Source organism: Grampus griseus (assembly GCF_964374135.1).
Source record: "Grampus griseus genome assembly, chromosome: 10".
NCBI lineage: Eukaryota > Metazoa > Chordata > Mammalia > Artiodactyla > Delphinidae > Grampus > Grampus griseus.
In genome coordinates this window covers 77,387,599-77,412,961 of record NC_139004.1, presented here as the reverse complement: position 1 = coordinate 77,412,961, position 25,363 = coordinate 77,387,599, and the positions used below count along the sequence as shown (strand labels likewise).

Genomic DNA, 25,363 nt, shown 5'->3' with positions numbered 1-25,363 from the left:
CAATATGTATCTCTGAAAGTGGGGATTTAAGAAGGAGCTAAAAATAAGGATTGGTTGAAAGTCTGAGAAGCATTGCTATCCTCAGAACTCCAGCCACACTCCTTGTGGAAAAGGACTGAAGGGGATAAAACACGGGGTCTCTGGACAGGGTACCTCAGGCACAGCTGAGAGTCTAGATTATATAGTGAAAGGAGATTAAGTGGACAGGTGCAAATTGGATGTTGAGATCCTCGGCTTTCCTCTGCCATATAGCAACCAGATACTGATAATTAGGCGTTCATCCTCCAAGCAGGAGACAGGAAGCATCTTCTCTGGGGAACCTGAAGCCCTCAGTAGGGCACATCAGGAGATAGTGACATTGGAGATTTCCGCCAAGTAAACCTCCTGGATCATCTTAAGTGAGCTCCGAGTTGAAAGCTCCCTCAAGTTCTCAGTACTTCCCACTAGAAGCATACTTCCCCACTCCCTTCTTAAAAATGACCAGAAACCAAAGATTACCAGACACCTGAGAAATGCCTCTAATAAGGAAGATAGAGACCAAAAGGAAAATCAGAGACAACTAGAAAATCAGAGAAAACATAGACCATGAGGAAGAAGAAAACATCAGCAGATGCTAACATCCTTGGTGGGGTCAGACAAAATATTGGAACAAGAACAGTGTATTACCAAAAAAAAAATAACAAAAAAAAGGAAAACAAAAAATTACTCTTGGAAATAAAATCTTTGATAGTAGCAATTAAAAACTCAGCAGAAAAATTGGAAGATAAATTGAGAAAATCTTTTAGAATATGAAGCAAAGACTTAAAGAGATTTTTTAAATAGGGAAGAAAACAAAATGAGAGAAGCAGTTCAGGAGTTCCAACATCAGAATGACAGTTCCAGAAATAGAGACCAGAGAAAATGAAGGTGAGGAAATCATTAATAAGATAATTTCAAGGAAGTTTCACACAACTGAAGGAAATGTGGCCCAGATTGAAAGGTCCCACTAAGTGTCCAGCACAATGGATGAAAACAGACCCACACCAGAACCCTTAGACTCAAACTTCAGGACATCAGGAGCAAAGAAGAATCTTCAAGCTTCTGGAGGACAGGACAAGAATAGGTTTAAGTAACAAACAGTAATTTAAATGTTTTTTTTTTGTTTTTTTTTTTTTTTTAATATTTGTGAAGGTATTAAACACATCAACCTGAGACACTTTATTAATTAATTTTATTTATTTTTGCTGTGTTGGGTCTTCGTTTCTGTGCGAGGGCTTTCTCTAGTTGTGGCAAGCGGGAGCCACTCTTCATCGCGGTGCGCGGGCCTCTCACTATCGCAGTCTCTCTTGTTGCGGAGCACAGGCTCCAGATGCGCAGGCTCAGTACTTGTGGCTCATGGGCCTAGCCGCTCCACGGCATGCGGGATCCTCCCAGACCAGGGCTAGAACCCGTGTCCCCTGCATTAGCAGGCAGGCTCTCAACCACTAGCGCCACCAGGGAAGCCCACAAACAGTAATTTAAATGATTTTGAGTTTTTTGACAGCAACACTGAAAGCTAGAAGGCAAGGGATTGAAGCCTTCAAATTTCTAGAGACTAATGTTTCCAATCTAGGAAGTTGCATTCTCAAACTATCAATCAAGTATGAGGAAAGAAAATGGTAATTTTAAGACATGAAATGTTTCCCAAAATTTTGTGTTCCATGCATTGTTTCCTAGAGAGCTACTGAAGGGAGTATTCCACCAAAACAGGGAAGTAACCCAAGAAGGAGGAATACTTAAAGCAAAAGGAGAGCCAACACAGGACAGGAGAAAAGTAAAGAGAATCCTCCCTCCTCAGATGATCGGAAAGGGAGAATCCCAGGATGAAATCTTTGGATCAGTTGCAGAAGACAACCAGTCCTGATTGGAGAAGGTCAGAAAATTCAAAGAAAGGTGTCTTTAGGAAGATGAAATTGATGGAATAAATGATGAATCTGAACATCTTGAGAGGAAAGTTAAGATCAGAGAAGGATTTGGGATTGAATTTGTAAAAATGCCAAGTGGCACCTTTACTCTTTTTTTTATTCCTTAAGATTCTTTGGAATGTCCTCCTATAGCAAGTCAGTTCATTAAAAGGCCACACATCTGGGCAATCCACCCTCAGTTTCTTTGGGAAGCATTGTAGAGGTAACCTTAATACCCTTGGCTTTGAGGATGGATATAAGAACTGGCCTTCAGAGGAATGGTCCTGCATTGTTTGTGAAGCTACTCTGACGGACACCGACAGTCATGGAGTTCAAGGTCCCCTTTGCAAATTGTGCAGTGACAGGTTCCTCTCAAGAGTTCAGAACTGGCACTTTTGAAATTGATTATGAAAACAAAGTAATTCACCACATTCCTCATTTTTCCTTCTGTGATAGGAAATCCAGTATCCTGGTTATGCTCAATTTCAATACGTTTCCTGAACCTAAGTTTTTGAGTGAAACGATTGTTCCCAGTTTCTCGACCGACTCTTGTCCTGTAGAGGTTTGTTGCATCCATGCTTTGTAGGAAACCACCTAATTCTTTTCTGGAAGCAAAGTAGATGTATTATAAATTATAAGGAAATGAATTACCATCTTTAACTGGTAGCAGAATTTTCAACTCTATATGGTCTTATGCCCTACTTTGATTTTAAACTACTGAGTTCAAGGACAGAATCTCTGCCTTCTTTGTTTCCCTCACAAGGCACTGCACGGTCTTGTCCTGCAATAGGCTCTTCTTCCATTTCCATTCACATCCAGCAGGAAGAATTTTCCCCCAGCGTCTCTCTCAGAAGAGCGAGAAAGTCTCTCACCCAGAAACCCTCTTGAAAATGTCATCTTGCCTCAGATTAGTGCATATACTTTATACCAAAGTATCCTGTCTGTGAGCCGATCACTGTGGCTGGGTACAGGGGATCTGCTGAATGGCTTAATCCAGAAGGGGGACCCTCACTTGGAGCTGAGGATAGGCTCAGCTTCCCTCAAAGTACATAGGCCAACTAGGGAAATGGTGGGTATGGAATGAAATTTAGAGTATTGTTACAAAGGAGAGTGGAGGAAAGGATGTTTGGTTGAATCTTGGCTAGGTCCTTTACTTGGGCGGGTCACTTATACTCTAATCATCAGTGTTCTCATCTGAATTGAGGATAAAAATCCTTTCTGCAGCGGCAATGAGCACATCCAGTGCCCATATCTTGGTTTCTAATACCATTCTTCCATAAAAGGAACCGGGGCTCCTTGGAAAAATGACTAATTCTAGGACTGGGGTAGGCAACATACAAGATGAACCTGGAACATCATGTAGTGCCAAAAAGTAAGGATGTGCTCAAAAAAAAAGCAAAACAACCCAGCATATGTAAGAGGGATACATGAACCAACGGGAAGAATTCCCAATGGCCAAATCTGTAACAATTACAGCAATATATTAAATAACACATTGGGTTATTCTAATGTAAGTAATAAAATATCCTTAAGTCCATACTATAATAAATAAATGAAAATAAATAAGTACATAAATGGAGGAGAAGAGACAAATGGGAGACAGATCTCCCATACAGAAGAATTCCAAGTAACTTATGTAGATAATAGTCACAGAGGAATATAATTTACCCAGTTTGGCTGTACTTAGTGACTTTCTTCCAAAGAGAGCAGAGAGAGGCAGAGAAAGTAAATTCACAGTGGAGAAACCTGGAAAACATTACCTGAGCCAGGTGATCAAGGTTGATATCAATGACAAGGTGGATACCATGTTGATAGCAGGTACCCTCAATATGCTATGCAGAAAGTGCCTCTTCCCTTCTGTGGTTTCATCCTCAAAACCCATAGACCCAGTCTGTCTGTGAGAAAAAACTTGAATGAGGGACATTCTACAAAATACCTGACCACTACTCCTCAAAATTGTCAAGGTCGGGCTTCCCTGGTGGCGCAGTGGTTGGGAGTCCGCCTGCCGATGCAGGGGACGCGGGGTCGTGCCCCCGTCCGGGAGGATCCCGCATGCCACGGAGCGGCTGGGCCCGTGAGCCATGGCCGCTGAGCCTGTGCGTCCGGAGCCTGTGCTCCGCAACGGGAGAGGCCACAGCAGTGAGAAGCCCGCGTACTGCAAAAAAAAAAAAATTATCGAGGTCATCAAAATCAAAGGAAGTCTGAGAAACTCTCACAGCCTAGAGGAGTCTGATACATAATGGCAAAATGTAATGGGGTAGCCTTGATGGGATATTGGAAACAGAAAAAGGACATTAGGGAAAAACTAAGGAAATCGACATAAATTATGGAGTTTAGTTAATAATAATGTATCATTATCGGTTCATTGGTTTTGACAAATATACCATGGTACAGTAAGATATTAACAATAGGGGGATGTGGGTGTGGGTATATGGGAACTCTCTGTACTATGTTTGCAACTTTTCTGTAAATTTTAAACTATTTTTAAATGAAAAGTTCAAATATTTTAAAAAGTCTCAAAAAAAAAGTCTCTATAGGATTTTAGTTCAATCAAATCAGTTTATGCACAGGACAAAGCACCTAGCCCAATCAATGTAGGCACTTGTATATTCAGTTGACTTGGCTGCATCAGTAGGATTCACCCTTAACCCTTCCAATCCATTCTCCAGATGAGCCCTATGAAACCCCAGTCTGAGCTTCTCATCCCTCCTTTCCATGTTTCTCACGCTACCTTCCAGCTCTAACCCTTCCAGTGGTTTCCTGCCGCTTGTAGGATAAAGATGAATAGCCCTCCCATGACCTACAAAACCCCACACACAGTCTTTCTATGACCCCACGCATGGCTTGACCCCGTCTCTCTCTCTCCAGTCTTATTTTGTACAACTGTCCCCCTCACCCTGTACTCCAGCCACACCAAGATGCTTCCACATGTCCTCCTGCCGCAGGCCCTATACACATGCAGTCATCCCTCACTATGCACAGGGGATTGGTTCTCAGAGCCCGCACAGATACCAAAGTCCTCAGATGCTAAGTCCCTTCAGTAAAATGGCATTGTACCAAGAACACAGTTAGCCCTCCATATTCACAGATGTCGCATCTGCAGATTCAACCAACAATGACTGGATCCACGGTTAGCTGGATTCACAGTTGGGAAACCTGCGAATACAGAGGGTTGACTGTACTATGCCTGTCTGCTATGTGCTTCTTAACTCTTTGTCCAGTTAATCTCTATGTATCTTTTGTTCTCGATTCAAGAGCTGCTAGGCCAGATTTGTTTCACTGAATCTTGTTCTCATTCTTCGGAGCAATTACCTATTTGTAAGTTTACATTGATGTGCATGCTTATGTGATTAATGTTGGCATCCCTCTCCAAATCATACATTCCATGAGGGAAGGACCACTTACGCTCATCACTCTATGCCTAACGCCTAGCATGTTGCCTCATACAACCTATGTTTAGTATTTGTGGAAAGAAGCAAATGAGGAAGGAAAGAATGCACTGCCTCTGTTATAATCCTTTTCAGAAAGGCTTTCCCAGAGAGCCAGATCTCTTAAATAAGAAGTATGAAATGTTAAACTAGTTTACTGGACTCTCAGCTTCCAACTCTGAGCTTTCAGCAAAGTAAGGGAGGGTATGAAAATGGACTAGTTTGGAAATCCTGTGACTTGCGGGACAGTAACCGTTTTCAGAGATGGTTTTTAAAGCACTAACATTTAAAGTGGAAAAACAGTGCTTGCAGAGGAAGTGTGCACGGCAGTGATGAAGAGCTAGCATCTCCAGTGCTCAGAGCTTCCTTGCAGAGATTCTCAATTGAGCTCTTTTAGGATTTAAGTGCCTCACATAACTGAGACTGAGCATGTCCATCCTTGCATTTTCTGGTCATTTGGTGATACACTGGCTTCCTAGGGGTATAGGTTCCCTATGCTAAAGTAGAATAAACAGTGAGAAAAATAGTGCCTGCACTTACCTTTACTGTCAAAAAAAAAAAATTCCGGAAATACCTTTATTGTGGTATCAAGGCACAGCCACAAAATCTGTGGACTGTGCAATAGGATTTCAGTGATTAAAGAAGGAAGCCTCCCCCTTTCTGAACTGACCATCCATTGTGCTGCTGCAACTTCTATTTTCTTACTGCCTTTGAATTTGTTAGTTAATAAGGCAGCCCTGCAATAAACAATGTTTAATACCTCTACAGGTGCAAACATGGTGTGTCTCCTTCAATATGATTGTTTTTACCCCAAACAAGGGCCTCTGGAAGAAAAGTACCTAACATTTCATTCTTCCCTCTGTTGCATCCGTACCCAGCATCCCTTGTTCCCCTAGACCTATTGCCTAAGTCAGTGTGGAACAGAATTTAGAATAAGCAGGGGAATCTCAGAGATAGTGTAGACATATTGAAGCCATTGAGTTGGTGCCTGGAGAACCAGAGTTCTTCAAAACAAGATTTTGTAGGAGACTCTGAATGAGACACATCCATGTGGGTTTGTTCCTGTGGGTTTGTCAGACAACAGAAATCTTGCCCACTGTTTCTTTCTTTCTTCACTGTTCAGAGATCGGGAGAGAAACCAGACATAATTCCTGCCCTCTGAAGTTTCTAGTCTCATAGGAGCATTAGATATGTGTGCAGATAATAATAACACCAAGTTCTACAGTGGTAAATGTTGTGAGGGGGTCGTTGGGCGTGCTCCATACGGAAGGTACATTTCCTTCTTTCTGTCCTCAAGAATTTATTAAACCCCTAACAGGCCACGCTCTATGCCAGTCTCTAAGCTTACCATGTAAGCACGAACCATGGGACTTACAGTCAAATGGAGAAAGAGACGTCGATCAGCGGTAACACGAATGGATGTACAGTTGCGCACTAACCTGAGTTCTCTGATGATGAGTACATGGTTTTCTGAGAGCCTTTGGGAAAGGAGTCTGAATGACAGGATGTGGTGGGAAGCCTGCCCTACAGAGCAGAGATGGCAGGGATCGCCTTAGGGTAGAGAGCGGTAGGAACATTCTAGACAGGGCAACAGCACATCTGAGGTGGGCTCTGGAGCCTGGGAGACCTTAGTCATGCAGCGATGTGTTTTCATGAGGGAGACCTTCTTCAGAAGCTCCCCGTCTCCCAACCACACCTCACTTCCTACCCCTGGGACTCCATTCCAGAGCCTCCCACTGCTGGGGTTCCCTGCACCAGCATGGGACACTCTAGGACCAGATTACGACAAGATGGCTCTAGCCCAGCTACCTTTCTCTGTGTGCACGTGGTCCATCAGAATCCCATGCATCTTTGCCACACCCAAACAGTCGTAGTCAAAATAGGCCATGGGTGCACCCCACCACCACCCTGCCGTCTTCCTCCAATTCTCTTTGTGTTTTAGATCTTCCTAACGAGACATAGATCAGCCAGTTGGTTGCAAGGCAGACATCCAACAGGAAAAATGAGATGACCCTGTTCTAACAGGCACCCCAATATCTCCAAGTTATTTTCTTAAAGGAGAAGTAGCAGGTAGCTCCCCAGGGGCGTAAACACAAACCATCGCCATGCCCCTAGATCAGTGTCCCAGGAACCCTGATAGGTCTTTCTTTCTGATTGTCCCCTCTCCTCTCCTTTCCCAGTCTTCTGCTTCCATAGTCACGGGAACAAAGGTGGTGGGGAGGGTGTCGGAAGGATGAGCAGGGTAGCAAGTCAGGCCGGACAGGTCTTCATAAGCCCTGGAAGGTGTGGATGTTTCCCTAACATTTATGTCTCCAATTCCTGAACAACAGAAACAGTCCCCATCAACACCCCACGGCAGACATTCCGTTGGGTCAACGTGTGTCTTATTTGCACCTTTGTTCGCATAGAAATTACATGTAAAGCTATGCATACATTTATGCTTCAAGAAAACTTTAACAAGGGACGGGTGATATAAGCCCAGCCCCCAGAATCTCAAGTTCCCACTCACTGCGAGGCTTATCAAAGAAGAGAAACTGGCTTAAGATGTTCTTTGGTGAAATGAATTCATTGCAAACTCTTTCTTCTGTACAAGATTAGCGTGGTTTCTCATTACAGTGGAATAATCTCCAGAAACACAGATGTTAGGATCCAGCATTATTATTTTTTTCTTCCTTATGAAGTAGTGACATTGGGAAACCTAAAAGGGTAACCAAAAATGGAATTTAGTGAGGAAGGAGGGCAAAATCTTTTGCCTGACTGGAAAAGAAATGGGTTTTTTTCCACTTACATCTTAAAGTGAGTTAGATGAAAGGGACTGACGCATCGCCTACCTAGATATGGTCCTCCTTACCCATCCTTCCATCCTGTCCCAGGTTTTCTGCTTCTTGGGTTCTGGGAAGCATCTCAGGCTTTTAAATCAAGGAGAGGTGGTTGTATGTTTGGGTCACCCTTTCCCTCTGAGCAACAGGCTGGGGTTCTGGTTTGTGAGTATGTTACGATCACCGGACCCTTGATAGAATGCTCGAGAAGGTAGTGTGCTTCTGGGGACCCTGCTGCAGGTTTCTGCTGGAACAAGGAAGCCTGTGGTAAGAACATGCACAGGACACACTGGGGTTGATACACTTGGAACACTCTGGTTCAAGCTTCCAGTGGTTGACACTCGCTCCGCGCCCCCCGGCCCTGTCTTACACACACTGCAATGCAAGAACGTCTCAAGCAGGGTTCCACCAATACCTGCCGGGATGTCTTCCGCAAGCCTGGCATCTTCTGGAACACATTTTTTGAACCGCAGTCTGAACTGCCAAAATTCCCATTCTTATCTCTTTCTTTGCTCATAGTATTTCAGATCTCAGCCCGGCTGGTCACATTGGGAAGAGTTTAACAGCTAGAGGATTAACATGATGAAGTTAAGCCTCCATGTCAGTTTAGCTGTGTTCTCTTTGCCCCCATAATCAAATATTGTCAGGGCAAACAGCTTGCTTGCCCGAGGTCAGCGTCTACAGGACAGCTTCTCAACCTCAGCACTGTTGACACTTTGGGCCGGATGAGTCTTTGTGGTCGGGCCTGTCCTGTGCATTGTAGGATGTTGAGCAACATTCTTGGCCTCTTACACCCTAGGTGCCAGTAGCGCTCTCTCCTTCCATTGTGGCAACCAAAAATGTTTCCAAGCTTTACCAAATGCCCCCTGGGGAGCAAAATACCTCCCCCCAACCACTTCTGCCTGGTTAAGAAGCAAATCTAAACCATTTTTCGGGAACTTGTGATTAAGGAGAGACTTGATACCTTCATCTTATACATTAAGATGGCTAATGTCATGGTTTATGCTGAAGATTGTCTCCTGATTTTCTGTAGCCTTGCTTTTCCGAAAAGAAACTGAAAGTTGCCGTGAACTTAATTGCTTCAGAAAGGTTTGCAGAGGGAGGCGTAGCTCCAATCCTTGGCTGTTCCCAAGTGCTGGCCAGTGTGAATTGCCAGAGCTTGTTGGCTTGGAGGTTAATTATTAACGACAGGGAAGCTCATGAATCTTTCAGAATTTTTTCCTTGCTGGGCACTGCCGTCCGACTTCCTGTCAGCTGCCTAGGATCCCTTCCAACTGTCCTACATCAAAGCCACAGGCTGTCACCCAGGTGTTCTCTTGTTCCGTGCAGGCTGGCTGCATATGTGGACTCTACAGTTTTTCATCAGCCATTTTCCAACTCAACTGCACATGTCAAACTGTAGAGACAGAATCCATTAAGCACCATCTGAAACCAGCAGGGGCCTGTGGCACCATGACTGAATATCACTAAGGCAGAATTTCACAGTAAGAAATTAGAGGAGCACACGTTTTGCTAAAACGTCAGCAAAATACCCGCAGAACTGAAAAGGAGGTAGAACCCTGACAACAACGACAACGATAATCTCTGTACAGTCCTTTCAACTTTTTGAAGGATTTTCATATCTATTTAAGTATCGCATTTTCTCCAAACCCTATACTTTTAGATCTCGGCGTTTCTTTTTTTGTTTGTTAATTTTTAAAAAGGTGCTTATTTTAGAGAAAACAAAGTAGTAGACTTGTAAAAACATATTATTTATTCCAAGTCATGAAAATGGAATATTTAGACCGTTTTTTAATTTAAAAAAATTTATTGAGGTGTAGTTGATTTGCAGTATTACATAAGTTTCACATATAAAGCGTAGTGATTTACAATTTTTAAAGGTTATACTCCACTTATAGTTGTTATAAAATATTGGCTATCTTCACTGTGCTATGCAACCTCTCCATTTTTTTACTCAAATAAAATGACAAGGCAGCTGATCCAGTCATCTCATAGAGAATATTTTTTTAATTTAAAAACACATAGATCAGCTCAGAATACTGAGGGTTCCCTGTTACATGGAAGATAAAATATTTATAGGCAATCACTCAATAAATGTATATTGAACACCTACGTTGTGTCAGGCACTAGCAGAGCTATTCACTTGAAAATCATTTGAGTTTCGCTTCATGTTAAAACCATTTCTCAGAAATGTATTTTTCCACTCTGCTGCTTTAGAATACAGTAAACATCTTGCTGAAAGTCATCGTCTTGCAAATCAATTCTGTGTCCAGGAATGCTAGCATAAAAAGGACAGGGCGTTGACCTGATACATATATTTGGCATTGCTTTTTAAAAACACAAACCCCATTGTGAGTTTATTTTCCTTGTTCCTTTTTAAAAGGTATTTAAATGTGGTCCCTGACTAAATTTTTGTTTCCTTTGAGATTTTACAGTAATCTGTGAGGTGAGGAGAAATTTGCTACAATCGCTAGAAATTTTTTCTCTAAAAGACCTAGAAAGCATTCCCTTTGCTAAGCAAATTCAACTTAGGTGTTTTTGCAAATGTGAAAGGCCGACATCAGCAAATGGACTATCTAATCTTAAAAACTGTTTCACAGAGGATTAGTCTTGGATCTTAAGCGCAAATAAAATTTCAAGAGACGAGAAGTCATCTGTGCCGATGGTGGTCTACCACTCAAAGTATTTCTTAGCCTGTCGCTTTTGAGTCATTAGAAATAAATTAGATTATGAGACCCTAGGGCCATCTTGATTTGAACCTCTTCAGTGCCAGAATTGTGTATTTCAGTCAATAATGTTTTAATTTATACTGGGTAAAATACTGTTTATTTGCAGTTTTCTCTCTCAGAGAAGAGTACTTCTTTAATTTCCCTCCTCTAAACCACAGCCATATTTGCCTTTCACAATGCAAATTTAATTGTGTTTCACAAAGTTCAGTCGCATTAACTTGAAACAATGTAGAATTGTCCACACAGGTCAGGTAAAATAGAGAATCGAACAATTTCCAGATATTCAAGATAGACTTTATATTATAAGCACTTTAACTAGAATCCATAGTAGCTTTTTGTGGCAGAAACAGCAATACAAAATATTTTATGTCTTCTTTTACATTTTCTAGCTTCCCTTGCAATTAGGTTAGGACCATGTGACTGGTTCCAGCAAACGGGCTATGAGTAGTCCGTGCTCTGTGTTCCCCTGTCACAGTGAGCCTGGAAGCCACATGTTGAGATGGCAGTCACAAATAGTGGTGCTTCCATCTGCCTGGATCCCTGAGTAACTTTGTGGAACAGTGTCCCCCATAATCCACATTGGGCATGTAGGGTGAACAAGAACTAAACCATTGTTGTCTTAAGACAACAATGAGATTTCAGGGTTAATTTGTTACCCTGGAATAAATTAGGCTCTCCTGATGAATTTGTTCCCCTTTTCGAGTTTACTTTTTCAGTATTTCCTTATATTTTCAGTATAGCAGTATATCACATGTGTTAGAATAGATGACACCCTGATGCCTTTGTTCATCTTGAGCACATGATACAGATTATTGCAAGCAGGAAGCTGTCAGTAAATGCTGACAGTGTAATTTGGGTGGGGTTTTTTTGGTCATTTCTTTTCTCCCATCTGTTGGAAAGTTTGGAACCTCACTCCTTTTTTTTAAGATGTTGGGGGTAGGAGTTTATTAATTTTTTTTTTTTTTTTTTTTTTTTTTTGCTGTGTTGGGTCTTTGTTTCTGTGCGAGGGCTTTCTCTAGTTGCGGCAAGCAGGGGCCACTCTTCATCACAGTGCGCGGGCCTCTCACTATCACGGCCTCTCTTGTTGCGGAGCACAGGCTCCAGACGCGCAGGCTCAGTAGTTGTGGCTCACGGGCCTAGTTGCTCCGCGGCATGTGGAATCTTCCCTGACCAGGGCTCAAACCCATGTCCCCTGCATTAGCAGGCAGATTCTCAACCACTGCGCCACCAGGGAAGCCCCTCACTCCTTTTTAATACTGCCTCTTCCTCTTGCCCACAGACGCCTTTAAAATAACTAATAAAAAATATATCTACTTAGTTATGGATTTGATAGCAGGAACTAACTGTTCCTTTGACAGGTCTTAATCAAGGTGAAACACACCCTTTATAAATATTTTTGGCTTTGAACAATCATATCACCAAGATAGACACACATTCTTCAGGGCAGGCAAAATGAGATAATGATATATGTGGGTAGACGTATGAATAGACCTAGTTTCTACCAGGAACTTGTATAATGATCAGCCTGGGACTAGAAATTAAGCATATCTTGTCTTTGTGACATGCTACTCAAAGGAAAGAGAGATGCATGTGACAGTCCTCACATGCCCTGGAAATTATACTACTTCACCTCAATTTTAATTGACGGGCTCTACGATTGAGAGCTCTGGATGTTTCCTACTGCTTGAGATCTCTGTTATACAAGTGCACATACACACACGGGTGCACACACACACACTCACCTGCATGCACATACATATTCACTAAATCCATAATTGCAGAAGCTGGAAAACTGGATTTCATTTTGACCTTGTGAATAACTTTTATACTGCATTATCGATGTTTGAAAATGAAGTTCACTTCCTCTTAAAATAGTGGGCATTTTTAGCAAAAGCATTTGATTTTATTAGTGTATAGAGGTATTTTAGGTATCATTGGATGTTTTCTGGATTTCCTGTTGAGTGCATTATCTTTGCCAGTTATAAATTGCTTTTCACTATGATTCAAAGCTTTTGAGGTATCAGAATGATTCAACAGCACAAAAAAGTCATTTTCTTTCCTATCCTATTCATGTCAAAAATCTCTTGTGGCTCATTTTGAAGTGATCATGTTTCATCAAATCAGTTGCCTGAACAGAATTTCAGAAATTAGTGAAAACTAAATTCAAAATTAATGACAATAAAAATAATTTACATTTGTGTAATAGTTTACTAATTGGAGGGTAACCCTTCTTTTTTGGTTTTGAAAAAATCGTGGAGGTTATCCCCACTGAGTGTTGTGACAGCAAGCTGGTTAAAAGCTTACACTCTGGATTCAGACAGAACTGAATTCATATCCCAGTTCTCCCACTTCTTTGAGATGTTACTGTGATCCCTCTGAGCCTCAGTTTTCTCATCTGTCAAGTGGTGTTGACTGTAAGAGTGATAGTAATAATCTCAAGGATTAAACATGACAATGAATGAAAATTCAGTACAATGCCAGGCCGTAGTATATACTCAATATTCAATATACGTTGGCTCTCATGTGGACCATAAACTCATAGAAGACTAGTTCTATGTTTGTTCTACTTTCACATCTCATAGTACAATGCTTGATATAAGACAGGTGTTTAATGAATATTTTTTATATGGTGAGTTGAGTATTAATACTCCCAGTTTCCAGATGAGGAAGCTGTGCTCCCAGGGCTTAATTGGTTCAGACCTCTGTTACTGACACCCCCTTAGTCAGTTATTCTGTCCCTTAACAATTTCAGTTATACATTCAACAAGGATTCAGTAAGTTTAAACTATGTGCATTCAGATTTCTATTTAGGTCATGATTTGAGCACCTATTAAGTGTCAGACACCACACTAAGTGCTTCAATAAACTTGTCTCATTAATTCATCAAAACTACCCTGCCAAGTGGACATTATTATCTCCATCTCAAAGTTAATTCTGCAAATACTTCTTACACACCTACCATGCATCAGTCTCTGGAGATTTTATAGTGAACTGGACAGACATGGTCCCTGTCATCAAGGCATTTATCGTCTTTCAGAGAACAGGAACTGGAGCAAATAATCACATGTAATGAGAGTGATAAAAGAGGAGGTTCAAGATGTTGTCGGGACTTTGAGGAAGTGACCTTGGCTGGGGCCAAGAAGAATCCTAAGGAAGCAACGTTGAGGCTGCTGGAAGTTGGGTTAATGAGTAAGTGTCAGTGGGATGAAGTTGGCAGAGGAAGGCAGTGCAGGAGCATTGGCCTGGGGGCACAAACAAATATGTCATGTTTGGGAACCTAGAAGCATCACAGGATGGCCTGGGTCGGGAGGGTAAGACAAAGCATTGGGAGAAAAGGCTGGAAAGCTGTGCAAGAGCCAGATGGCAATGCTCCGTGAGGTTTCTTTTTTTAATTTTTATTTTATATTGGAGTATAGTTGATTAACAATGTTGTGTTAGTTTTAGGTGTACAGCAAAGTGATTCAGTTATACATATACAGGTATCTATTTTTTTTTTGAATTCTTCTCCCATGTAGGTTATTACAGAATATTGAGCACAGTTCCCTGTGCTATACAGTAGGTCCTTGATGATTCTATTTAAAAAATAGTAATGAGTATATGTCAATCCGCAAATCCCAATTTATACCCCCCCACACGTTTCCCCTTTGGTAACCATAAATCTGTTTTCTAAGTCTGTGAGTCTATTTCTGTTTTGTAAGTAAGTTCATTTGTATTATTTTTTTTTTTAGATTCTGCATATAAGCGATATCATATGATATTTGTCTTCGTCTGACTTACTTCACTTAGTATGATAATCTCCAGGTCCATCCATGTTGCTGCAAATGGCATTATTTCCTTCTTTTTAATGGCTGAGTAATAATCCATTGCATAAATGTACCATATGTTCTTTATCCATTCATCTGTCAGTGGACATTTAAGTTGCTTCCATGTCTTGGCTATTGTAAACAGTGCTGCAGGAACATTGGAGTGCATGTATCCTTTTGAACTGTGGTTTCCTCTGGATATATGCCCAGGAGTGGGATTGCTGGATCATATGGCAGCTCTATTTTAGTTTCTTAAGGAACCTCCATACTGTTCTCCATAGTGGCTATACTAATATACATTCCCACCAACAGTGTAGGAGGGTTCCCTTTTCTGTATATCCTCTCCAGCATTTATTGTTTGTAGACTTTTTGACTGGTATGAGGTGATACCTCATTGTAGTTTTGATTTGCATTTCTCTACTTATTAGCAATGTTGAGCATCTTTTCACATGCCTCTTGGCTATCTGTATGTCTTCTTTGGAGAAATGTCTATTTTGGTCTTCTGCCCATTTTTTGATTGGATTGTGTTTTTTTGTTGTTGTTGTTTTTTATATTGAGCTGCATGAGCTGTTTGTAGATTTTGGAGATTAATCCCTTGTCAGTCACATCACTTGCATATATTTTCTCCCATTCTGTGTGTTGTCTTTTCGTTTTGTTTATAGTTTCCTTTGCTGTGCAGAAGCTTTTGAGTTTGATTATGTCCTATTTGTTTATTTTTGTTATTTCTATTACTCTAGGAGACTGATTGAAAAAAATATTGCTGCAGTTTATGTCAGAGTGTTCTTCCTATGCTTTCCTCTAAGAGTTTTATAGTATCAGGTCTTACATTTAGGTCTTTAATCCATTTTGAGTTTATTTTTGTGTATGGTGTTAAAGAATGTTCTTATTTCATTCTTTTACATGTAGCTGTCCAGTTTTCCCAGCACCACTTACTGAAGAGACTGTCTTTTCTCCATTTATAGTCTTGCCTCCTTTGTCATAGATTAACTGACCATAGTTGTGTGGGTATATTTCTGGGCTTTGTATTCTGTTCTATTGATCTGTATTTCTGTGTTTGTGTCAGTACCATACTGTTTTGATGACTGTAGCTTTGTAGTATAGTCTGCTTTGATAATGATCTGGGACTCCTGTTGCCAAGGAAAATGGAACATTATTGTAGGGTCTTAAGCAGGAGAGTAACGTGAGCATATGCACATTCCAGAAAGATGAGCAGAGTGCACTGCAGAGCATGGATTCTGTCCTTGCACTCAGAGTGTGGTTCTCAGCATCAGCATCACCCAGGAAGGGCAGATTCTTGGTTCTCACCCCAGACCTACTGAATCAAAACTCTCCAGGGATGAGGCCCACAACTCTGTGTTTTAACAAGTTCTCTGGTCGAGTCTCACCATAGTTTGAGAACCACTGACTTTTGGTAAAGGTTCTCAATCTTCACTGCACATTGGAATCACCTGAACAGTTAAACAAAAACTGACGCCTGGGCCCCAACCCAAATGTCTGATTTAGTTGGTCTGGATGCAGTCTGGGTATCAGGTTTGTCTTTCATGTACCCTAGATCATTCTAATGTACAGCCAGGTTGAGAACTGCTGTGTCAGAGAGGATGCCGGTAAACGGGTCAGCGCTTCACCATGGAGACAGTGGTGGCCTCCCCTAGGGAAGTGGATAAACAAAATAGATGGATTCAAGAGATATTGAAGATGTGTCTTCATAGTTAAGAAGGAATAAATCAGCCGAGTCCCAAGCACAAAACCACCTGCTTCTTCCATCCCCTGAGCTTCAGCGGCCACACTCCCACCCTGAAAGACAGTGTCCATTCTCTTCTCTGAGTGGCTTAAGGTTTTGTGTCTTCAGGATGGTGCAGGTGAATTGGACCATCTCCCAGCCCCAGCTGTGAAGACCATTAAGATGATCCGTAAAAGGCACAGCTGTGTCCTTCATGCTGGATAAAAACCATAGTCTGTGGCCTCAGTAGTACTAAATCATAGCCTTGACTGTTTGGCCCTACATCATATTCGAGGCATCACGCCAAGTGCTTTATGAGTACTGTCTTCTTTTATTCTCATGACAAGCCTCTGCTGTTGGCATTGTTACTATTAGGACTCCCATTCTGCAGATGAAGCGGCAGACACAGGGAGTATATTGCCCAGTGTCACAGAGCTGGTAAATGGCAGAGCAAAGATTTGAGCCCAGGTCTGTTTCTGGTTCCCTAGGTTCCTGACCATTGTGCCCTACAGCTATTCTGGCAGGAAGGGAAATCGGAAACATGTGACACAGAGGAGGTTGAGATCCTAGACTGGCCAGTGCTGCCTACAAGAGCAAGTTGATACATGGCCAAAGCAATCAAGGAGGGCTTCCCTAAAGAAAGCATGTCTGAAACCAGACCATACCCGGATGGTATGTCAGATTTGAAATGGTGGAAAGCATAGGGGAGGTCATTGCAGGACTGGGGTGGGGATGGGGGAAGGCTGGTTGAGCACTGCAGGATCATAAAGGAATGGATTGGTTTTCCATCCAGAGTATTTTTATATATTTATTTGCTGCTCACTCTGAGAGTTACTGCATTTGGAGCTCTTGGGTTATATTTACTGCATTGCCAGAAGCCAGTAAAGACATAAAATGGGTGACTCGCATGCAGAGGATGTTCTCATTGGCTGGCAAACTCTGAGAGCTAAACCTTGCCTTATGCAGTCAAGGAGAAGTGCATCCTTCAGAATGGAGACTTTGACCTATTCAGGGTCTTCTCTTGGAGAGGAAATAAGGCACGGTAAGGAAAGGCACTAGTGATCTTATTTTAACTCGTCCACAAATGGGGTGGTATCTCCTTGGTTGAGTTTTAGAAAAACAATATAATTGTGTGTGCACAGGACATCAAACTCCACAAATAACCTTGGAAAAGAGCCCCAGGGAAGACTTACATCAGAGGCACGGCTGCAGATCTCATCAGATTCATCCCCAGTGATAATAATAGAAGTAATAGTAAACCTACAATATGTCGAACCCCTAGAGTGTGGAAATGTCTGTTATGATTATCATTACAGTAGTCCTCTGAGGGTATTATTTTAGAGCTCCAGGTATAGATGCTCAGAGAGGTAGAGTTCCCTGGCCCTGGTCACACAGTGAGTATGTGACAAAGGTAGGGTTTGATCTTAAGGTTTTCTGATCCTAAAATCAATGCTCTGTTTTCTCAGGATTGTCCCCTCTGTGCAGGATCACCTATCTCTGAAACTACCGACAAACTACTTCATCTTTTTTTTTTTTTTTTTTTTTTTGCGGTACGTGGACCTCTCACTGTTGCGGCCTCTCCCGTTGCGGAGCACAGGCTCCGGACGCGCAGGCTCAGCGGCCATGGCTCACGGGCCCAGACGCTCCGCGGCATGTGGGATCTTCCCGGACCGGGGCACGAACCTGTGTCCCTTGCATTGGCAGGCGGACTCTCAACCACTGCGCCACCAGGGAAGCCCTACTTCATCTTTTGAAGCTTGGTTTCCTACCTGAAAGCTGGGGAAAACTGTTCTGCCACTTGAAGTGTTATTAGAATCAGAATTTGTGTTAGGGTGAAGAATTTGTGCTGCGGAATGCCACGTGCTAATAGCTGCTAAGATTTACAGAAAGTGACTGCATGCCAGGCACCCTGCTAAGCATCATACACATACCATCTCATTTAACCTCTTATCAATCCTACGAGGGAGGTATTCTCATTATTATTCCCGCTGTAGAGTTAAGAGAGTTGAAAAAATTAAAAGTGAAGACGTGGAGAGACCTAATAACTTGTTCAGTGTTGCTTGGCTTCAGAGTGGAAAGGCAACAACTGATCCTAGACAAGAGAGGGCTGACGCTATTCTACAGCCTCCACCTTAGAGGTGGACAAAGGAGAGACAGGCTGTAAGAGATGGCAGGACAGGAGTTGGGAAGTGGCAGCCAGGCACTGAATGCAATAACGTAGCCAACATCCAAAGTTCAGTGCCTTCTTGAGGCTGGAGCTCGGGCACCCATATCCCCTGATTGGGAACTGACACTGTTGCAGCTGTAACTTTCCAGACTGCAGTGCACCAGGAAGGCACCATTGGCTGGAGCAGTTTGTGTCTGAAGGAGGATAAAAAACACAGGGCTTTGGAGGAAAGGGGGGCCGTGCCACTGATGAGAGTGCCGTATGGGAGGCACCTCTACCCTCCTCCGCAGTCGCACCTCCTGCTCAGACACGAATCCGTGGGCACCGAGGGACCAGGCTGGGAAGTAGAGGGGAAACAAGGGGAACAGATGGAGCTCAACCCAGGTCGGCAGGTGGCTTGCACCGCAGCTGCTGACAGGCCCACCTGCCTCAGTCCCCCGCAGTCTGGAATTAAGGATGCTTTATCAGTGATGTGACTGGTTATAGGCCAGCCAAGTTCAGTCTTTACCTATTTCTGCAGAAACTGGCACTTCCCAGGATGCAGCTGCTAAGCAGCAAGACATAGCATAGAAGTGAGCAGGTTGGGAACATGGTCCCAGCTCTCTCACTGATGATGGTGTTACTGTGGGCGGGCCGCTTTCCTTCTGGGTCACAGTTAATTGACTCAGTTCTTCAGTTGGCCATGCAGTCATCAGAGCCCACTCTGTATTCGGTGCTAGGCTAGGTGCCGGGGATGCAGAGGTGAGCGAAATCACATGCACCTGTCCTCACAGAGCTTACAGTCTGGTAGGTAGACATCACACAATCACATGAGTGGATGTAAAATTAAAATTGCAATAAACGCTAATAAAGGAGAGGTGCACAGTGCCGGGAGAACATATGACAGGAGAAACGCGCCAAATCTGGAGGGGTCAGAAAAGACTTTGCTGCAAAGCTGAAGGATGAAGGAGGTTAGGGTTAGGGTTACCAGCCAATGGGGGAGACAAGGGAGAGTGTTCCAGGTGTGGGGGACAGGGTGTGCAAAGATCTGGCCGCAGGAGAAAGCAAACCGTTCCAGAAGCCCCAGTGGGGACCCTGTGCAGCGGACTGAGTGGAGGTGGTGTCCGACAGGCCACAGAGCTCAGCAGGGCCTCCACCCCAACTTGAGGTCACTGCGGCACCTTTAAATCTCCTTCCAGCCACAGTCCTGGATCATGTCAGTATAGTCCTGAGGCTGAACTTGGTCCATTTGCTTTGAGGCTGAGGCCTAGAGACTTGTTCAGAAATCAGAACAGTTACTCAAACAATGCATCAAGTAATCTGCCTGTTTATTTCAACTTTCTGCATATTTGAATCACGTCCTCTCTTTGCTTGATCGCAAGCTACCTGGTGGTAGAAACAGTGATGACTTTGGACGGGTCCAGAGTTGGACTCGCCTCCCCAGCATCATAATGTGTAAGCCCCAGAGAACTGAGGCATCCCTAGGGAAAGCCGGTACCCAGGCACACTGTCAAGGCCCAGGGCTTTGGGGTTAATGACGAGGCTGCATGCCTGGGCCCTGAGATGATATCTCCATCACCCCAGAGGTCAGACAGGGTGTTCCCGGATGGGCATTCCCTTTTCACTGAGATATAGACCTATTTACTTAGTGGAGTTGCTTCCCACCTGCCTCTATCTCTCCCTCCAAAATTCTGTCCGTGGACATGAGAGAAATGAAGCACATGAGAGAATTGCCTCGGTGAGCTTAGCCCAAAGTATGCCGGGGTGTTCAAACGTATTACCCACGTGTTCAGAGAAGTTTGGGAAATATGGGCCCACACAAGCTTGCCTTTGTGTAACATTTCTCATCAGTGTGTCTTGTGGCTTCTCCAGGAAGGGGAGAGAGGGAGATTTTATTTGGCCACAGAACCCTTTCTCATAGAGGATCTGCGGGACCAGGCTTCCCCAGAATATAACTTTGAGAAATGCTCGTCTAGGCTTTTCAGAGACTCCTGGAACATAATCACTTAGGGTTTCTCATTTATCACATGAAGGGGCTGTGGACAGAGAGGTCGTGACCTTGGCCCGAGATCCGCCAGCTAAGGGTAAAGCGTGACCAGCACACAGGCACCTCCTGTCCACGCCAGGGCTCCCTTGGTTTCTTTCATAAATCTCAAAGGGCAGGGAGGGGAGTGAACATCTGATGAGCGCCCACCCTCAAAAGGGATCATTCTAGAAACTCGTTGCTAAGCTATAGGACCTGCTATGTGCCAGCGCCACGCTAGGTGCTGTGCATACATGATCACCCCACTCCATCCTTCTGTCAACACACTGAGGTAGGTCTCTTATGTTCTCCCCCGTTTTACAGACAAGAAAGCTGAGGCTTAGAGAGGTTCAGCCACCTGTGTGATCCCTTTGAGTAAGGAAATTGCAGAGCCGAGAGTTGGACCCAAGGAGGCCTGACTGCCTTTGAAACACATGGTCTCATTCAGTCCTCTCAGTAGCCATGCAAGATAAAAATGGTCCCCCCTCTACAGTCGAAGAAACCGGGGCTCAAAGAGGTTAAGAGACATAACAAGGTCCTGCATACCAGGTAGTGGGATAGCTGGCTGCAGACTCCCCCGGACGGGGTCCTCCACCACGCGGTGCTCCTGCCAGGGCGAACGAGCCCGACGGCGATGCTGGTCTGGGTTCTCGTGTCTGCACTGACCGAAGGGACACAGCTGTGAGTGGAGAGAATCCCAGACCTCGGGATGGGCTTGAACCTGTGGCTTAGGTGGTACCTGTCTGCACTTAGCCAGCACCGAGCTGAGTTCTCCATCACTTTAAAAGAAGAGCCCAAGGAAATAGTTCCCTTTGCTTGGCTGGCGAATCAAAACAACCACAGTACCTCTGTTTGACCTCCACTAGTAGGAAGATTATTTGGCTAATTAGGTGAAAAGCCTTCTTGCACACGTACATATTTTAACCCTAACGAGCTGTCCCCGGGAAAGTTTGCCCTTGGCCTGGTTCGCCTGGGGATCTTTCCTTTCCTCAGTGGAAAAGACCAATGAGGTAAACAGAACCTCGTTTCCATGGAAGCTCACTCTCTGGCCTTTTCTTTCCAGCAGTTGAAAGGTAATTACTTGATTTCTCTTTATTTGGGGGGGTTTCATAGAGCGGGGCTGTCAAGGCTTTTGATGGAGGATGGCCTTCTCTCTCACACCAGGCTATTTTAGGGAGCTTCGGTTGCATTTCTGTTTCCATCTTCCCTTCAGCTCATTAGCTCTCAGGCAGCAGCGCCCTCCTTCTGGTCACTCCTGCTAATTAAAGTCTAATGGAGCAAAGGACTTGACTCTGGAGAAAGTAGGATACACTGAGAAGCCAAAGAAATTCATCCAGAGATGGAAACCCCCATCACCTTCCTCTCCGGACACAGACTATCACACCAAGACCCCGCATCCACACCAGGGAGGGACACTAGCCCATCTGGCACTTTCTCACCTGAATCTCTGATGCCCCATTGTGGACCGCGTCAGAAATACAGCCAGCGTGGGCTGTTCTAATAACGCAAACAACAGCCACTGTTTCCTGAGGGTTTGCTGAATGCCAGGCACTGGGCTGAAAGCTTTATATCTGTGGTCTCAGTGAATCCTCATGACAGCCTTGGGGTAGACTTATTATACTGATTAATCAGATGAGGAGGCCTGAGCACAGAGAGGTTAAGTAACTTGCCCAAGGTCACACAGCTACTAAGTGGCAAAGCCAGGTTAAGAACATACCCATTACTGTTATTTCTTAGGGAGGGCTCTTGCACTGCAACAGCCTCCCCGGAAGAAACCAGTCATGATAGGAAATGGACGGTAGACATTTCTCTGCCCCCGCGTGGCGGCTCTTTGTATTAAACTGAACCACGTAGGCGTGTGGAGTTAGTTGTCAGGGCCAATTAGAAAACCAAAACAATACACTAAAGAAGCAAGTCAACATAAAGCAGAACAGAAGAGTTCCAGTCTGAGGCAGAGCCAACTCCCATTTCAAATGGCTCATGCCACTTTACCACATTCCTGAACCTTATAGAGACTTGGTGTCCTCGTCTGTCAAATGGGAATAATAGCGGTACATACCTCATAAAGTTGTTTTACTTGGGAATTTCTCAAACTGCTCTGTGAAATACTTGTTTTCAGTGAAAAAATTGTGTCAAAGACAAAGTTAAACACAGTTAAACAAGATGATTTACTCTAGAATTTCTTCGAATCTTAATTATGCTAATACGTATTATAAATTTTCAGGAAGGAGCAGTGTTTCTTGACCCCAGAATTCTTTTCCTGGGAGAATGCACGTTAACATCTATTTCTTGGGACCCCTTAGAGAAGGCTTTAATATAGGTCATACAGTCCCTGGTCTTGAAATAGGCATCAATAAATGCTAATCCCCTCTGTTTTGTGCCCAGATTATTCAAATAGCCATACCTGTTCTTGTTAGATTTAAGTTCCATGGAGGCAGGAACTGGGTCTGTCTTGTTCCTTTCTGTATTCCAGTATCCTGCATAGCAAGACATTCCTTTCTGTATTCCAGTATCCTTTCTGTATTCCAGTATCCTGCATAGCAAGACATTCCATAAAAATTTGATGAGTGAATAAATGAACCAATGAATGAAGCTTTGTGTAGACCTAGCCTGCTCATCTTCACTGCTGGCATCCTCTGCTGTTTCTAATTGTATTTGGTGAGGCCAGTGGGAGAATTCAGACACCTCTGAGAAATTTCATGATGGGGATGGTTCTGTTGGGTTGTTTTTTCTTTTCACTTTTAACCTCGAGCATCGTATCTTCTGACAGAACCCCCCAACATTAGCCCCTAACTGAATCATTTTGCTTCTTCTCAGTGAAGTAGTCAGATGTTTTCTTTGCATATGTATTTTGAACAGGATATTTCTGAGTGTTCCCAGTGGGTTTGCACCTGGGTATGAAGAAGTCTTGGGCTTCCAAGGGAATAGAATAAAAACAGTTCATTGGAGCTTAAAACCAGCACGGAGGATACCATGTTTCCCACGTGTGCCTATTGCAAGTGGTGATGGAGGGACCACTGGTTAGTGGTGTGAACGCTCTCCAGTGGTTCTCTTGATTTATTTAGAACAGGATTTCCAACTCATGTTCTCTGGGCGTTATGCAAAAAATAAAAATTTAAGTTAAATAATAGTTGAGTTGGTCAAAAGCTGACAGATTTCCTTACTGCTGAGCTTCTCAGAGATTTTGTGCATTTCGACACAGCATTTTACAAACTTATCTAGCCATTCTTTTTTTTTTTTTTTTTTTTTTTGCGGTACGCGGGCCTCTCACTGTTGTGGCCTCTCCCGTTGCGGAGCACAGGCTCCGGACGCGCAGGCCCAGCGGCCATGGCTCACGGGCCCAGCCGCTCCGCGGCATGTGGGATCCTCCCGGACCGGGGCACGAACTCGTGTCCCCTGCGCCGGCAGGCGGACCCCCAACCACTGCGCCGCCAGGGAAGCCCTCTAGCCCTGCTTTTGGAGCCCTTGTCGATCCTTTCCTCTGGAGTCTGTGATAAGGGTGTTGTCCAGCAGAACACCCGTTTGGAAATGCTACTTTAGAATATATGACCAAAAGTAACAGTCCCATCTTTATGATCTAGAAAACAGTCCTGCTTATCAAAACTGTGGAGAAAAGAAGATAAGGCAACTCCTGAATTGAACAGGGTGATAAAAATGCAGCGCAGAAAGCCAGATAGATTTTTATGTTTTGTATAACAAACCCAAGAAGGCTATTCATGATGCTTCAAAACCATGACCATAAAGTGTCCAGTGTTCTTATTTACATCCTATTAGAAATAACTTATTTTCTATACCACTTCATAGCATAGATTAGATTCTTTTTTAAGCATGGAGCTGGGTTTTCATTTTCAAATATCTGAATAAAATTCCATACTTTTCAGATTTCTGAATAAAAATGGCTTTTAAGAGAAAGGGACTTAGAAAACTCACATATTTCTTTATCTACTTTTTGTTGTGAGTTAATCTGTTCTGAAAAGAAGAATAGAGTACATCCCATTTGAATGTCACTGTTCCCTACTTATTAAACTTTTCTGTGAATAAAATAATTTATCAGGTACTGAACAAAGCAGACTGAATTACAGCTTGACGTATAACGCTAGGCTTGCTTGGAAGTAAAGAGAGCACTTCAGTTCCTAGAGCAGGGATCAGTAACTATGGCCGGCCACCTGTTGTGCATAAAATTTTATTGGAACACAGCAGTGCTCATTCATTTACATGTTGCCTGTGTCCATTTTCACATCTCATTGGAAGATGTGAGTCACTGCAACAGAGATCTTATGGCCCTCCAAGCCTAGAGTGTTAATTATATGGACCTTCGTAGAAATATTTGCCAATGTCTTTCATAGATTTATAGAAAGATGGGAGAGGGATGATGGAGATTACATAACCAACCCCTTCATTCTATGGATCGGAAAACTGACACTAGAGAAGTTAGCGAATTGTCTACCCATCAGAGAAGACAAAGATAGATTTCTTTTTTTTTTTTTTTAAGCCAGATGTAAATTTAATGTAGATGTGACAAAAATCACCTGAGTGGGTAACTATCTAAGTGCAAATTTCACAAGCAGATTACGGATGGCCTCCCGTTGAAGCATACTCTGTGTAGTTTCTAATGCATGCATTCAATTCGTTAGGAGAAGGAGGCTCGCACCTACTTCCACTTTACTGCTTAATTTTTTAAAGTAATTTTTGTTACAGTATAGTTGCTTTACAATGTTGTGTTAGTTTCTGCTGTACAGCAGAGTGAATCAGCTATACGTATATATATATCCC

At 43.3% G+C, this 25,363-nt stretch overlaps 1 protein-coding gene across 17 annotated transcripts in view; it reads left to right on the top strand.

The window, feature by feature from the left end:
• CADPS (calcium dependent secretion activator) overlaps positions 1-25,363 on the top strand; it is a gene marked incomplete at its 5' end in the record, with an annotated part of 486,465 nt that overhangs the window by 185,461 nt on the left and 275,641 nt on the right. The gene's annotated exons all lie outside the window — the stretch shown is intronic.